At 35.8% G+C, this 18,703-nt stretch overlaps 1 protein-coding gene across 3 annotated transcripts in view; it reads left to right on the forward strand.

Annotated features, from left to right (window-relative positions):
• The first annotated feature begins 18,173 nt into the window (after positions 1 to 18,173).
• The window catches only part of LOC118764548, an 84,405-nt gene continuing 83,875 nt past the window's right edge, over positions 18,174 to 18,703 (forward strand). Inside the window, exon 1 of one of the 3 annotated variants that reach the window (XM_036505392.1) lies at positions 18,174 to 18,703. This exon is cut by the window's right edge and continues 1,053 nt beyond it. The gene's annotated coding sequence lies outside the window, so the exon portion shown is untranslated. The other 2 variants (XM_036505391.1, XM_036505393.1) reach the window with 2 other exon arrangements.

The following is an 18,703-nucleotide window of genomic DNA, read 5'->3' on the forward strand; positions in this document are numbered from 1 at the left end:
TCACTGGGTGTTTTTATCATTTTCCCTCTGATAAAAATAGCTTTTGCACATTTATCGGGGCCAAATTCCATCCTGATGTCATCATTGAACAGTTTAACAATTGCTAGTAAGCCCTGCAGCTGTTGGTCATTTTTTGCCAAGAGCTTTAAATCATCCGTGTAAAAGAGATGAGTCATATTTTTATCAAAAATTTTATAACCATATTGTACATCATCGAGCAATTTTGAAAGAGATATTAAGGCTAGACAAACAAGGAATGGTGATAGAGAGTTACCCTGGAAAATTCTTACATCTCCAACATTGAAAGATTCATAGTCACTGTTCAAAGTCAGTGTGGTTCTTCATGATCTCATACTTACAGATAAGAAGCTTCGCAGAGTAGGTGCTATTTTATAAATTTCCATGTGGTAGACTATCAAAAGCATTTTTATAGTCTATCCAGGCTATCAACAAGTCCTTGTGTTGTTTGCGACAATCTTCCAAGATCATCTTATTGATGAGTAGCTGATCTTTACAACCAGAGGACCCACGTTTACATCCTTTTTGCTCATTAGGGAAGATGCCACTTTTTATTAAAAAACTACAGGTGTATTCAGTCAAGACAGATGTTAGTGATTTATATATTGTTGTTAAGCAGGTTATGGGTCTACAAATTCTGTTGAGATCTTTTGGAAGAATAACACGTAAATAACCTAACGAGATGTCCTTTCTATGTTTTACTCTTCTGACGAGATTTTTCCCCCCAAAATGTTTTAATTACTGGAATTTAATTCGTTTGGGCATGTGCATTGTTTTTGATTTTGTCAACTACACAGTATAGTAGGGACAGTAGGGCATCATCTGTGAGAAAAACAGCACCATGATGCAATTTGCTCTGCTAGAAATTTGGAAACGACATGCTGTAGTGTTTGGCATTTGCGCTGTAATCATCAATATGAACATTTCAGAGTGTCTGAGCGTGGATCTGAGGACAGTGCAATCTGAGGACATGTAGCGAGAGTGATGAAAATCAAACATCAAGTCAACATCATTGTCTTTGGAGGGAGTTGCAGTTTGGGGAGTCAGGTGGCCAGATGTTAGGGGTGATGTGATCGCAGATATTGTGTGACAGCCATGACTAGGTTCTCCTGCTTGTGTGGCATGGTGCTGAGTCTTATTGCCAGACACAGTGTCTTCCAACAGCCACCCTCTTCACCCAGGGTGGCACTAACTTCTCCACGCACGCACACACACACACTAGTGATGGCGACGTTATGCCTCCATCCATCTTCCCACACGGCCTCACACTCAACATGGAGGCTTGCAACAAATGCTTGGAGAAGTTAGTGTCACCCTGGGTGAAGAGGGTGGCTGTTGGAAGACACTGTGTCTGGCAATAAGACTCAGCACCATGCCACACAAGCAGGAGAACCTAGTCATGGCTGTCACACAATATCTGCGATCACATCACCCCTAACATCTGGCCACCTGACTCCCCAAACTGCAACCCCCTTGATTATTATGTGTGGGGCGCAGTTGAGCGAGAGACCAGCAAAACTCCTTGTAACACCAAAGATGAACTGAAGGCGAGGATTATGGAAGCATCCACCAACTTAAACAAGAAGACCCTCCAGAAGAGTTGCAGGAGATTCCGAAGTCGTCTGGAGGTCGTGGTTGAAGCCAATGGCGATTTTATTGAAGCCAATGGCGATTTTACTCTAAGCGAAAACATAAAATTCCCAGTAATCTTTTTGAATAAATTTACTCTTTATTATTGCAAGATATTTATGTAATTTTGGTAAATACATCTGTTAAAATGAGAATCGGCGTTTTTTTTTCATTCTTGCGTAATTTAGATGACAATCTATTCACCTCACCTTCTGTATGTGTGTGTGTGTGTGTATGTGTGTGTGTGTGTGTGTGCGTGCATGTGCGGGTGTGTATTTTATAAACACATGCACTCACGCACGCACACACACATATATACATACACACAAAGTGTTTCGTTTATGGGAGGATACCAACTAAGTACTCTAGCGAAAGATAAATAACAATCAATAAGCAATATGCACAGCATTTAACTCCTACGTATATCAAATTATATACATACATATATAGTGTTATAGTGCATGTATATTTATATATATGTATATATACATGTATATATATAAACACATATATATATATATATTTCTACATATTTATATACATATATATATCACACAAACATATATATATAATATATATCTATATATCTATATATATTATATATATATATGATATATAATATATATATATATATATATGTGGGTGTGTGTGTGGTGTATATATATATATATATATCTCCATACATAATAACAGGAATGACCACTAAAGTGGACACCAAATATACTAAACTTAAGATGTCAAATCGCTAAGCCACTGGTTTTAATGATTAATATCGATTCCTACCCTTATTTCATATTATATTATAATTATATATATATAATATATATATTATATATATATATATATATAGATATATATATATTATATATATATATATATATATATATATATATACATGCATGTACGCATATATGTGCATATGTCTTTGCGAAAAATCGTTGCACATAGCCTTCACGAATTATGTATTTGTATATAGATATATGTATATACGTGTATATATACATTCATGTATGCCTACCTACTGACATACGTACATACATACATACATACATACATACATATATACATATATACATGCACAGATACACACATATATGGTGGCTGCCCCCTCGTTATCAAGTATGGCCATTGCATGAAGCTTAATCAATGTTGTTATCGTGCAATGCCTGTGCAAGAAGATTTTTTTTAAAGTGAGGAAAGGCAGTGCACTGAGTCAATCCCACTCATTAAGCAACAGCAGCCACAATCCGAAAAGAAGAACAAGTCAACACCATCGGTAACCACTGAGCCGCAGGTTTTATGTCGGATTTATTCCAGTTACCTAAGTTACCTTCTCCTAGAAGGATGCCCTAACAAAGGCTAGGAGTCTTTCAATCCCAATGGTTTAACCGCGCGATCGGGTATTCAGTCCGATTATTTCTATATCCCCGCGCATGATACATCCTTAAGACATTTATTGGATGGCCGTTGACTCTCAAGAGTTCCTCCGCCCTTTGACGGGTTTTGTTTTTCATTCCGTAGGGTGTCCAATAAACACTCTCCTCACCAAGCAAGCTTAGTGGGGTTGCCGGTTTAGTCGCCGACGACCCGACCATGCAACAGGTTGTACTGGGTTACACTTTACCAGTAGCTCTCGAAAGTGACCTGACATTACATATATACATACATACATACTTACATACATGTGTGTGTATATATTATATATATATATATAATATATATATAATATATGTACACACACACACACACACAAATACATACATACATATATGTGTGTGTGTGTGTGTGTGTGTGTGTGTGTGTATATGTATTTCTATATAGTAAAAGTGAAATTCTGTCTGTCTGGGACCCCTGCATCTTATTCACTCTATATAGACATATTATACCCTTTTGGAATCAGGATGTTCCCGGGATTGAAAATGCTTATTCTATCGGGGTCTTTTGACGAACTTCTAGGCTCTGCGGGCGTAAAATCAACAATACCAGTTGTCAAGCGGTCGTGGGACACATACGCACACGGGTTTCTTTCAGTTTCTGCCCAAATCCACTTGCTAAATGTATTTTGTGGCTTGGAAGCAAGCTTCTTACTACACAGTCATGCCTGCGCCTATATATACACACGGTGTCCCAAAAGTCCCTGATGAGTTTCAATTTTTAATAACATCCTGAACTTTACAATAAAACGCATGAAAGTTTGATTTAATATAAAAGACATAATGGAAATTAATATGTACAAATCAAATTTTGCAACACCACTACATCACATATGAAAAATAGCATCACTTAAGTGTGCATGTGTGTGTGTGTGTGTGTGTGTGTGTGTGTGTGTGTGTGTGTGTGTGTGTGTGTGTGTGTGTGTGTGTGTGTGCGTGCGTGTGTGTGTGTGTGTGTTTGTGAGTGAAAGAAAATGAAGCAAACATGGACGGCTTATTCTGAAACACCCTCGAGTGAAGAACGGTTCTCAAAAATAACCCCCAGTTGTTTTCCCCTAAATGCCTATGTTCTCGGAATCTACATAGTCCGAGGTATATTTGTAGAGAATTTCGTTAAAAAATATCCATTTTATTGAAAGTTAAGACGAATTGAAGTGGACGCCGGTGAATTTTCCGAAATTCCCCACCACACCCCATCCTAAAACACTTTCCCGCAAAAGTTTTATATATTCGAAATCTACTTGATATAACACATATTCGTAGATAATTTCATTAAAAAATATACATTTCTCTGATAGTTATGATTATCCAAAGTCGTGGTGGGGAGGAGTAATCTATAGTTAAGCCTAAATTATAAAGCTCTAAAAGAGATGGGAGATGCCAAAAGCTAACATATATGTTTCGATTTATGCCCCTGGGTCATTAGTAATTCTAAGCTTTTGGATTGGGTATTGTGCTAAAAATACTTCATCATTTTCAACTATATGGGGTAAAATCTCATCAGGGTTGTATGAGTTTATATGAACTTACACAACAAAGGTTAACATATTTCTTGAAAGGATGCATATGAATTACTAATAGGTTTAAGAAGTTAGATCATATATTTTATGCGTAAGTATTCAGCTTGTGAATTATAGATGTGAGTAAAAATAAATAGCATACAAAGAAAGATAGGCGCAGGAGTGGCTGTGTGGTAAGTAGCTTGCTTACCAACCACATGGTTCCGGGTTCAGTCCCACTGCGTGGCACCTTGGGCAAGTGTCTTCTGCTATAGCCCCGGACCGACCAATGCCTTGTGAGTGGATTTGGTAGGCGGAAACTGAAAGAAGCCCGTCGTATATATGTATATATATATATGTATATGTGTGTGTGTGTGTATGTTTGTGTGTCTGTGTTTGTTCTCCTAGCATTGCTTGACAACCGATGCTGGTGTGTTTACGCCTCAATTACTTAGCGGTTCGGCAAAAGAGACCGATGAAATAAGTACTGGGCTTACAAAAGAATAAGTCCCGGGGTCGAGTTGCTCAATTAAAGGCGGTGCTCCAGCATGGCAGCAGTCAAATGACTGAAACAAGTAAAAGAGTAAAGAGTAAAAGAGTATATCTAAAGAAAAATATTAATGTATGTAAAATAGTATATAAATTTAAATAAAAGGAAAAAGCAATACTTAAATGGGCAAGGAAAGGATTATATAATAAAATAAGTGAAGGATAAGCTAGATCGTAAAAAATTATTGGTCGACTGTTGTAGGTGAATCATTTTCAATGGTTTGGTAATAGATACAGTTCAGGAGATGTATAGATGAGTAGCGTTCATGTCATATCTATTATATACAATCCGTTCTGTCTGTCTGTGTGTCTTCTAGAATCTCGGGCATCCTCCATCCGATTGCGCTGAAATTTGATATGTAGATACCGACTGTATCAGGGCGTGTATAGTCTTGAAAGAATTACAAAAATCGATTCCAGGTGAGAATGCGATCGTTAAAGCCGTTTTTGTCCTACCTTTCTTCCGTCAACCTGTACATAACTACACCTTCCATTTTTCGTTGTTTTTGTACTGCTTAAAGGCACGTTCCTTTCCTGCCAAGCTTACTAATTAAACCATGTTTGTGTTCTCCCAGTCAACAGCTTTATCATTACTGGTACTTTAAACTCTTCGGTTGCATATTTGTGTGAATAAAATCGTTTTTCTTTGGACTAGAAAAAATCTATCTTTATTTCTTCTTTTGCTGGTGTCTCAAATTTGGGTTAAATCAGTGTTTCTCAAAAGGGAGGCCTATGGGAAGGTCAAACAAGTTGTTTTGTAGCATAATATATCTTTAATTATTAATTATTAACTAAATAAGTAAGTAAATCGGAGATCATTTCATTACATGTAGGAATAGTGCATTACGTTATATAAAGAAAAAGCGCAGTATTTGTATTTATGATCGATTTTTTTTGCTAAGGTAGATTAGGACTGTTTAGTAGTTAAACCGAGTGTTGATATTTAAAGGTAATTTAACAAATATGAATTATAATATAATTTAATTTACTCTATGCCTAGAATTACTAATCACATAGGGACATGAATCGAAACATATATGTAGGTTTTTGGCATCTACCATTTGTTTTAGAGCTTTATAATTTATGATTTATTAGCAATGTTTTTATAAAAAAATACTTTCAGCCTCATTATATCATACAAATAAATTATTTATTCATGCATAATTCTCCATGTTCTTCTTTCATCCTTATTAACAATATGTATCACTATAATAATCCCTAACATATCGCCGAGACTTTCTCCTTATATGACAGTGATTCACCGGTGAAATGTTTGGATTATTTAATAACTAATGAGGACCAGACATCCTCGAATTGACTGAATACTATTAACACACGTATCAGTGTGTATATGCATTTATATTTATGTATGTATATTAATATATACTAGCTGGACCCGTGAAAATTCACGGGAAACGTTAAAAATATAAGCATCTGTAAACAGTGTAGTGGTGCCGTAAGAAATGTTTGTATATTATGACCGTCTGTCTTTACATTCTGAGTTCTAATTCTGCCGTGGTCGACTTTGGCCATATTCGATAACGAGGGGGCAGCCACCATATATGTATGTATATGTGTGTGTGTCTGTGCATGTATATGTGTATGTATGTATGTATGTATGTATGTATGTCGGTAGGTAGGTATGCATGAATGTATATATACACGTATATACATATATCTATATACAAATACATAATCCGTGAAGGGTATGTGCAATGATTTTTCGCAAAGACATATGCACATATATGCGTACATGCATGTATATATATATATACATATATATATAATGAAATAAAGGTAGGAGTCGATATTAATCAATTAAAACCAGTGGCTTGGCGATTTGACGTTTTAAGCTTAGCATATTTGGTGTCCACTTTAGTGGTCACTCCTGTTAATTATGTATGGAGATATATATATATATATATATATATATATATATATAATATATATATATATATATATACACATATATTATATATATATATATTATATATATATATATATATGTATGTATGTATGTATATATGTATATATATATGTATATATATGTTTATATATATATGTAGAAATATATATATGTATATATATATATATATATATACATATATATATATATATAAATATATATATATATAATATATATGTATATATACATATATATATATATCTATATATATATATATATATATATATATATATACATACATATATATATATATGCACTATAACACTATATATGTATGTATATTATTTGATATACGTAGGAGTTAATGCTGTGCATATTGCTTATTGATTGTTGTTTATCTTCCGCTAGAGTACTTAGTTGGTATCCTCCCATAAACGAAACACCTTGTGTGTATGTATATATGTGTGTGTGCGTGCGTGCGTGCGTGTGTTTATAAAACACACAGCCGCACACGCACGCACACACACACACACACACACACACACACACACACACAGAGAAGGTGAGGTGAATAGATTGTCATCTAAATTACGCAAGAATGAAAAAAAAAGCCGATTCTCATTTTAACAGATGTATTTACCAAAATTACATAAATATCTTGCAATACTAAAGAGTAAATTTATTCAAAAAGATTACTGGGAATTTTATGTTTTCGCTTAGAGTAAAAATTGTCAAATTTTTGCATAATTCATAGAAGATATATATCTAAACAAATTCCGGGAAACAGAATGACCAAATCTAAAATGCCTATTCTGAATTATGTCATTATATTTGTTTCATTATGAGAGGAGTGTCTGTTTATTACCCGACGTGTAGCTTTACGTTTGTTTTTACTTGCTTAGCGAAGGGCAATATTAACCAGATAATATTCTCCTTTATTTCATTTTTACTAGAATTGAGATTAACATCGTTTGTTATAGTGGATTCATATAAGGTATGCAATTTTTAATTTCATTTTTATATTGTAATTAGTGTTAATGTTGCTATTATTATTGCAAGCTTTCATGTTCTTATTTATCTGATCAATGGCTAATTTATTATTTATATTTTTCTGATTTTAGTCATAACCTGCTTTTGGTTTATGTCTGGAGTGTAATATATGTTAATATATGTATGTTTATGTTGTTATTATCAATATCAGGATATGCGTTAGTTTAAGGTCTATCTTTATCGTTTCTACTACTCTGTTTCTATATTGGTCATTTTTGTTCACTATATAGTTATTATATAATCTAATATTATATTTAAATTTCTCCATTTTTCCAATGGAAGTTTTCAAGTTAATTTTTATATGTATTATGCATATTTTAATATGATAAAAATTGATATAATATAATATAATATAATATAATATAATATATGTGTGTGTGTGCATATATTAGACAGAATGAGATGACAAAGCCAAGACTGTAAGAAGTTTTCAGGACATTTATAAGGAAAAAGTCTTACAGCTGTTTCTGGGATATTATGAATATCCCTTCATCAGAGATGGTGTGAGGTTAAATAGAGGAAATATTTGAGTTCAAATTATTATGGAAAAGGAGGAGATAGGGAATATAGAAGGATATATAGACTCTTTGGGTCTTCTAAATACCAATACCTCTTATATATGTGTGTGTATGTGTGTATGTGTATGTGTATGTGTATGTGCATGTATATATATATATATATATATATATATATATATATATATATATATATATATATATATATACACATATATATATATACACATATATATACACATATATATATATAGGTAACAATAATATCAATACGTTAACTTTTTGTTTATGTACCTACCTGTGGTGTGTCACACTTCAAAGAAGTGGCAAAGCGAGAGAGAAGAGGCCAGAGAGGAAGTAAGAGAGGGAGATAGAGTGAGAGAGAAAGAGAGAGAGAGTGAAGGAAACAATGAGTGGTGACGGCGTTCATTGCAAGAGAAGTAGATACATAGCTACATATACACATTGTTAAATGTGTTGCCCTGCAGCAGAAGAACTCCATGCTGCCGATTAGGTCTTTTATCTTGAATAGCCGTGTTGAGTCGTTCCACTTGTTGAACATAGAGTTCCGCGTTGACAATTTGGTTCCGATCAAGCAATTCGTAATGGATAATTCCTTCCCAGTCCCACCATATGCACAACATCGTCTTACACGGATGAAGATCTTGTTTCACGCTTGTTTACCGTGGCTAAGCCATTCTTTACGTTGCTTCATATTGATGTAAAGGCACTATTTTTCGTCACCAGTAACGATTCGGTAAAGAAATCGCTGCTTGTGTCCATGAGTTGAGCGGTGACGAACAAGCAATGCAGCGGAGATTGTAGCTCGTTGATTTTTGTTATTGTCACTTAAAGCATGTGGAACCCATGTTCTACACTTCTGAACCTCTCCCATCGAGTGAAGATGATTCTCTATAGCAGTGTGGGAGCATTCCATTTTCTCTGACAGTTCCCTTGTCGTTTGACGAGAATTTTTGTGCAAAAGTTGGTTTGATCGCTCTTCATCGAACTCAACTGAACGGCCAGAACGAGGTGCGTCTTTGAGGTCAAAATTTCTATTTTTGAACTTGGCATACCAATCACGAGCTTTTCTAGATTGGACAAAAACTGAATTAGCAAAGCTAGACAGAAGAGCCAGGAGGGAATTCAATATGAATGGAGGATTCCACCCAAGGATAGGAGTAGCAAGATTATGCCTACCTAGAAAGGAAGGCGGAAGAGGGTTAATATCAGTAGAAGACTGCATGGAGTTAGCTAAAGTAGTTATAGACTCCTATATAGCTAATAATGAAGAAAGTTTATTAAAAGCTGCTGGAGTCATAGCAAGGCAGACATAGGGAAATCGAAACCCCAAACAAACTTAAGAATCAGAAAAAAGAAGAACAGAAATTTTCTGACTGGCAGGAGAAGGCGTTGCATGGTAGATTTCCAAAGATAGTTTACAGCAAAGAGTAATAGTGAGACATGGTTATGGTTGCAGAAAGGGAAGCTGAAGCGGGAGACAGAAAGTTTGTTAGTAGCTGCATAAGATGATGCATTATGGACTAATTGGATAACAGCCAAGATAGACATAAACCAAGTAGATTCCCAATGTAGATTATGCAAATCAAAAGAGGAAAGTGTTACTCATATAGTAAGTGAATGAAGCATACTGGCACAGAGAAAATACAAAAAATGACATGACAACCTAGGGAGAGTAATCCGCTGGGAGCAATGTAAAAATCTAGGATTTGAACATACTGACAAATGGTATGAACATGAACCTAGTAACTTACTAGAAAGTAAGAAATATAAGATATTGTGAGGCTTTAACATTCAGACTGGCTGAGTAATAGAAGCTTGAATGCCTAATAATAGTAAAGAGAATAGAAAGTGCAAGATAATTGACTTTACAGTCCCAAATGTTGAAAAAAATTAATATGAGGGGTATAGAAAAATAGCAAAGTACTAGGCCTTAGCTATTGAATTATAGAGATTATGGAAAGTGCGGATAAAATGAATCCCAGTAGTTATAGTTGCATTGGGAACTATCTCCAAAGATCTGAACAGATGGATAGAGGAAATAGGCATAAAACGCAGTTTAGTACAGCTCCAGAAAACAGTGTTATTAGGGACAGCCAGGATACTTAGGAAGGTTCTGCGCATCTAATGTTACTTGTAGCCCGATGTTAGGATTTTTTTCTTTTCCAACAGTCTAATTTGTTGAGTGTATATGAAAATGATGATGATGATGATGATGATGATGATGATGATGATGATGATGATGGTGGTGGTGGTGGTGGTGGTGGTGGTGGTGGTGGTGGTGGTGGTGGTGGTGGTGATGATGAGGATGATGATGATGATGATGATGATGATGATGCGAGTAAAGAAAAGAACGGATGGACAATTTCATAGGGATATTGAAGAAAAGACAGACTGAGTAAAAAGATGGCTATGGATGACTAAAAGTGATTGAAAACCGGAAACGGACGCTCTAATCTGTGCTCCCCAAGAGCAAGCACTAAGAATGAATTATATCAAATACAAAATAGACAACATATCAGAAATTGATAAGTGCAGAATTTGTGAACGCAATGGTGAAACGGTATGGGGTATTATCAGTCAATGTACGACACTATCCCAGAAAGAATATGAGACGCCATAACAATATAGCAAGGATTGACGTAACCCTTCACAAAGGTAAACAGTCAAGACGAAGAGCGCGATTCGATTCTAATAGATATTTCATTGGTTGAACGATATTTCAACAGTAAGTCTGTCTTTGTCAAGTTCAAAATAAGAAGTGATAAAAATTCAAAATTATAGAAATTTAAACGTAAAGCATGAACGAAAGCAACCAGCGTCCACTCGTTGATGGAACGACATCATCAGTTTTTAAGATTCGATTTTATAACAGGCGAAAAGAAAAAACAACAGAAAAAAGAAGACGACACAAAAAAGGAAAGAAATAAGAGAAGAAGAAGAAGAATATTTAATCAAACAGTTTTGTATAAATTTGATGATAATTCTCCTGTCATCTTATTCATTCCACCAGGGTGTGATATTAATAATCCACAAACGTATTTCTCTTCATTACATTCTGAGAAGTGAAAGCGAAGCAGATCCAGAATATTTTCCGAGAATATGCGCTTTCAAGTCTTCTTCAAAATTGAAGCCGCTTGAAACGAAATGTTCAGCAAGTTCTGTCGAACTACTGCTATTGTGCCTGACGTCGAATCTGTGCCCATTAAACCTTTTGTTTAATTGTTCTGTTGTACAACAAACATAAATCAAGTTGTGTTTCATGCATTCTGCAGCGTACACCAAATGGGAATCTCTACATGTCCCACCCTCTGTATAAATCATAACATTTTTGCTATGTTTCCTGCAGGGATTCACTTTACTCATGTTGTTGCACAATGAACAGGGCTTACCTCTCTTGCGGCCGTTTTTCAAGGCACAGCGTGCAGATACTTCAATGTTCGTTTCCTTACAATGTTATGTTCTTTGATTATCTCCCTTGAAAACACGTTCATCATTTCCACATAACCTATGGTGGCGTTGCTGATTCCAAAGTTTATTTTCGTTTCTCTATTAGTAATTTTACTCGTGTATCTATCTTAAAATGAACTGCTTGGGAGAGGTCTGCGGAGGATGACTTGACAAGCCTTGACTATTGGGATCGACTCAAAAATATCAGGCTTTGCTCTCTCCACCGCTGCTATGAGCTCTATACCATCTGTATGATGTGGAAAATATTCCATCAACATTGCCCGTCTTTAAAATTCGTCCGAGGCTTGGCCCCCGTGCCATCCGACCACTACAGGAATGTTCGTGTCGTATCACAACACCATGACAGAACTATAACCTTTAAAAAAAAGCATGACAACGTGGGTAGAGGCTGAATTCTTAACATTTCTGATGGTCTTAAGTGTAGAAAAAAAATATTAAAGATTTATATACATTCAGAGTATGTCTATACGCTATTGTATTTATTTTGAATTTTTATCACTTCTTATTTTGAACTTGACAAAACAGACTTACTGTTGAAATATAATCAACCAATGAAATATCTATTACAATCGAATCGCGCTCTTTGTCTTGACTATTATTATTATTATTATTATTATTATTATTATTATTATTGTTATTGTTATTGTTGTTGTTGTTGTTGTTGTTGTTGTTGTTTTGCTTGTAAGAGACATCTTTTCTAAGCTCGTGAGGTATTGTTGAATTTCGTTATTTTAAAGTAAGATATTTGTATTTTTGCCGTACCATCTTTCTAATAATCTAACTTGCATCCTCTGGGGTTAGTTGGCTTCTTCATTTGCGTGCCCTTCGGTGTGAAATTCGTGTTATATTCTAAAAATCAATTCACTTCTTAAAAACAACAAAACCTGGCGTTCAATTTTTCGGCAAATTCCCACGGTATGAAACTAGAGATGGGAACAGCTGTTTTGATACCGACTTTGTGGCACTGTAGCAGAACAGCATCAACCCCCACCACCACTATCATAACCAAACCAACCTAGACAACAACAATAACAGTAGCAACAATAACTACAATGACAAGACAAATGAAAAATGAAAACATAATAGCAACAACGAAATTGAAAACGACAAAAATGGGACCGTACAACAAAGAAAAACATCAATTTTCGATTCAACACACCTGCAAGTTCCACCTCCATTATCACCGACACCATTACACCAATACAAAAATGAAAACAACGAGCAATTCTAATTTTAGCGGTTTCGCCGACGCGACTCGCTCTATAGTGAGGAAAATAGTTCTAAATTTTGAAGATTTTTTTAAAAATGCAAAAAGTATTCTCATGAAATCCTATAATCCGTCCAGCTAGAAACCGATCTCAGAATAGTTGTATATAAAACTTTAGTCGCAAAAAGTAAAAACAGAACTGGCGACACAGCAGCCAATTGAAAAGTGTTTCAGATCAATCTGGGACACCAAAAAATATATAACCAAATGAAAATAGTTCGGTACAGTCAAATCCCGTACAGAGGACGTACCCAAAAACAACGCTGAGGGGTGACGAACTGGTGCTCATCCCACTGTAAGACTAGCTTTTCTGCAGCTCGTGTCTGTAGTTCTGGATCAAGCGTAGGCCAATGCACGACACCTGGCACCTAGAGTGTCACAGAGCCCCTACATTCCCCAATCAGTTGTGCAATGTGGTCGGTGGAAGTTCTATTTTAGGATTATATAGAGGTTTAGAGGCGAGAAAGAGCGATTACGTTCTCAGTGAGGGACCACAGGTATTCGACATAACTCTTAAGTCAGCCATACTCAAGCACTCGACGAGTGCGTGCTGAAGTTTCGTAATTCTGTTCGCATCTCGGACCGGTCGATTGATGGTACTTCCATGTCTGTTGGGCAATGCACCCCGGCAATGCACCCCGGTAGCACAGTCAGGACAGAGGTTTCTGGAAATTATCCATCGGCCCCGTACTGAAAGTCCTCCGGAGACCAGCCAGTTGATTCTCACTGACGCCCAGAGTCTCCTTGAGAACGTAGTCGCTCTTTCTCTCCTCTAAACCTCGTACGCGGCGGATCCGTCTATCAGTCGAGTCGATTGTGAAGTGAGTCTCCTTGCATTCATTTGGTCAGGAAGGACAAGTAGTGTTTATCTGCCTGGTGATCTTAGCTAAAGTGGTTATGTGGTGGACCAGACTGAAATGATTGATGACAGACGCATTCTTCTTTAGCCAAACTCTCATCAAAAGTTTCAAGTTTCATTTGAAAAAGAAAGCGAGGGCGGAGAGGTAAGTACTGCCTTCCAGAAAATTTGTTGAAAAGTAGGTTAGAGGGCAAGAATGTTCCAAGTGAACGGGCTTGCTCTAAGCATGCATCTGTAGAGAGAGAGAAGATAGGGAGAGGCCACTTGCCTTGAATATCTCCCCACCACACGTTCGAGATGTTTTTGTTTAAATTGTTATTTCTTTGTTGGTTATTTCTACTGTTTACTTCTATTTAATGCCATATATATTATCGAATCATATTATATTGCATTATTCTGTATCGTTCTCTACATGTTTGTAAATCATTGGTGTTTTATAAGGAAATCATTATCGTTATTATTCTTATTTGCATAAAATGGATGGAGAAGGTTCAAACTGGATCCATGATATACCCGTATGACATGATGTTATCTCTTATTATAAAAGGCAGATTTTATCTGCCTCCCTTTGTATCTTATAGAAATCTACAATATAGGATTTCTTCAATTACAATTTACCTAGCATTTTAAGAGTAGAATGCATCGGGTCATGCCAGGTCCAGTTTTTAAAATTTCAACTCCAATTAAGCAAAATTTAGAGAAAACTCACATTGTGGTGTATAAGTCAAATGCATTTCTTAGTGTGGGCTACAGAACTCGCACACACACACACACACACACACACAAAAAGGGAGCGATCTGATTCACTCACGCTATCATTCTTATTTCTACGACTTTCTCTTTGCAAGTCTACCTTACAACACTACTCAAAAAAAAAGCAGCAAACAGAAACAAATAAATACATAACGATTTACTCCTCACACAATTTCTTCAATTAGACTTTACCTATGATTTTTCAAAGAACTTCCATTGGGTCATGCCATACAAAATTTCTTTCAATTTCACCCCCAATTAAGACAAAATTCGAGAAAACTCAATATTTTAACATTTCACTTTGAAGCCTTTACTCTGCCTATTACTCCCACTTCCTCTTTAGACACATAGACACGCTAATATATACGACAGTGTCAATTGTTGACAGACATTGTAAGCTAACGTGTGTGTGTGTGTGCGTGTGTGTCTGTGTGTGTGTGTGTGTGCGTGTGTGTGAGGGTGCGTGTGTGTGTGGTGTGTGTGTGTGACAGGGATGACCCATTCAGACTGGTCATCCTTTTTGCTAGAAGATCACCTATGCTACACCACTGGTTTTCAGTTCATATTAATCAAATTAATATTCACAAGAAGAAGGACTATTCATTATAATACATCAGTTCCATCGGACAATTGCACAAACATTTGCCATTTTACACATGTATGTAAACAAATTCCTTTCTTTTAGAATTTCAATTCATTTTCTTTTTCAATTCATACAAAGTTATTTAGGACGAATATAACATCTAAAGTTATCTCTAAGAAGCAGAAAGATCGCCCAAAAGTGTATATAGATATTTAAATGTATTTATATATTCATCTATACACACATGTATGTATAATGTGTGTGTATATATTTCCATAAAGGTAACCATTCACTCTGCACAAAGTTTTTTAGGACGAAAATAACATCTAAAGTTATCTCTAAGAAGCAGAAAGATCGCCCAAAAGTGTATATAGATATTTAAATGTATTTATATATTCATCTATGCACACATGTATGTATAACGTGTGTGTATATATTTCCATAGAGGTAACCATTCACTCCATACAAAGTTTTTTAGGACGAAAATCTTTATATATAAAAGAAAGGTTGTGTGTCTGTCTACTCCGATTTAGATTCCTAACTACTCCCACATTTTGCGATGCAGTTTAACCAAAACCGAGTATCTTATAGTCGTGATTCATATCGAGCCCTTCTGGGTATTAGCGCGCGTCTACGATGAGTCTACGATTTTACAAATAATTTACCATCATTTTTTCCCATTTTAATGCATTTTTTTTAAAATTAAGGGAAGTAACTCTCAAACTTCACACCAATATGCGTGCTCATATGCGACGTAATATCACACCAGCAGCATTTCCTCACACCCTCATTGCACTTGGCGAAGGCAAAATACCAGGGGATGAAAATGGTAATATTGCCATCGATTCCATTTGTACGATTGTTAAGACGCCTTCTGATCTCAGAGATGCAGTGTTCCAAGATCTACAAGCTAATTATCAGAATATGGATTGGATGGCAAAAAGGCTATACTGCCCCAAGGAATAAAACTGTTCACCATATTAATGATGAAATGCTAAAACTCATTCCTGGGGAAGTCTATGTATATCAGTCTATCGATACTACTCCTGACCCAGAGGACGTCATCAACTATCCAATAGAGGTACTCAATTCCTTTGAGCACCCCGGACTACCACCACACATTCTCAAACTTAAAGTTGGTGCCCCTATAATGCTCATCAGAAATTTGGTTCCCCCAAAACAATGCAATGGCACACGTTTGATCGTTAAGTCCTTATCTCCCAGCGTAAACTTATATCAATATTTGCCTGAATAATCATCATCATTCAGTGCAATCATTAACAGTACTTTCAAGTAATTCAGCCCCGAGCAACGCCGGGCAATTCTGCTAGTGATTTATATAACTAAGCACTGATTTATCATAGAGGCATGGAAACATAAACATGTAGTGTAAAGGCAATTAGAAGATGTGGAGTTCATATCTTCTCCAAAGTGTTTAGACAGAAAGAAATGAAATGAATCTCGTTGCAAGATGTAATTGAAACCAAATCGCTTGTTTTGGTCTTTGATAACTTATATCTATTTATCAATGATATAATATTAACAAGAGCACTCAGAGAGCACAAACCTCCACCAAGACAACACCAACGTTCTCTCAACGATTATCCAGAGATGATTTTTAAAATGGGAATATCTGAAATAAACTCGACTGCTCTCACAACCGAGAATACTAAAAATGAGCTCAACCGCTCTCAAAATTTAAGTAAAAAAAGCAGAAAAAATAATCCAGAATCCCTGTCCGGTACCGTATCAATCCCAACATCTAATCCGTTCGTGCCAGTCACGAGGTCAAACATTCCTGAAAGTTTCATCCGAATCCATCCATCGGTTCTTGAAATATCTTGTCCACGGACAAACAAACAAACAAACAAACAAACACGAGTGAAAGCAATACCTCTGCCGTCGCTAAGGTGGAGCTAATAATGGGTGGTGACATTAATTCATATTTCTTTCAAGTATATGCGGGTATGTGTGTGCTTTGGGTGTATGCATATTTGCGCGCATGTATGTGTGTAGGTTAGAGAGAGAAATAGGAAGAGAGAGTGAGAGAGAGAGAGAGGGAGAGAGACAATACACAGAGAGATAACGCGCAGAGAGAGATTATCCGCAAAGAGCGTGTATATGATAAAGGAGAGAAAGAGTGTGTATGTCATACACACCACACACACACACACACACACACACAAATAGACAGAGAGAGAGAGAGAGAGAGAGCGGGAGAGAGCGGGATAGAGAGGGGGGAGAGAGAGGGAGAACAAGAGATAATGCGCATTAGCTGCTAATGCATAAATGCATAAATGCAAATAATGTAAAGTTTTCATTCTATGAACAGTTCTTCTGCTGCTACAATTGCTAAGTCTGTATACTTCGCATCAGTGCTATATTATATACCTCATTATATCACGTCAACATTGTTATATATATATATATATATATATATATATTGACACACATATAGATACATAATTTTAACACCGTACTATATCATATGAACCATATGAACACTATGTTATAAGCACTCTCGGACACTTTATTTTATACATCACCCCTCAAAGCTATATATATATATGTATATATATATATATATATATATATATATATATATATATATATATATATATATATTATATATATCGTCACTGGAGATGATTTCTCTTCCAAACCTAAAGCAAGAGATTCTATGCCTACATCCGAGTACCGCCCATCATCTCAGTAGTATTTTTGTCTTCGGAGAAAATACGAACCTTCAGTAACCGTGATCCACTTTGTACCGTGATCCAGTGGTCACTCTCCGTTGTCCACTGCACTCGCTTGACATAGCAGTAAAATTTTTCCGAAATCACCTCCTGTTATCTTAGAAAAGAAAGCACATCTTGCACAATGTAATCTCCGATATAAAATTCCCGGAATGGTCATAACTGGAACAACATTGTTTATATTCTTGCTCAATCTGAGCTGAGTTGGGGTTAAACAACAACAACTGCATTATCTATGAGTCTATTGTTTATTTTGTTTGTTTTAGCTTTTGCCAATTAATTTCATATTGAATAATTAATCACTGAATTAGTATGCTTTAAGATCAATGCGTAGAATAATAGGCCAACACAGCACAATATATATACTGGAATTAGTGTAACTACTACCTCATCG

The sequence above is a fragment of the Octopus sinensis genome, linkage group LG8, assembly GCF_006345805.1.
Source record: "Octopus sinensis linkage group LG8, ASM634580v1, whole genome shotgun sequence".
NCBI lineage: Eukaryota > Metazoa > Mollusca > Cephalopoda > Octopoda > Octopodidae > Octopus > Octopus sinensis.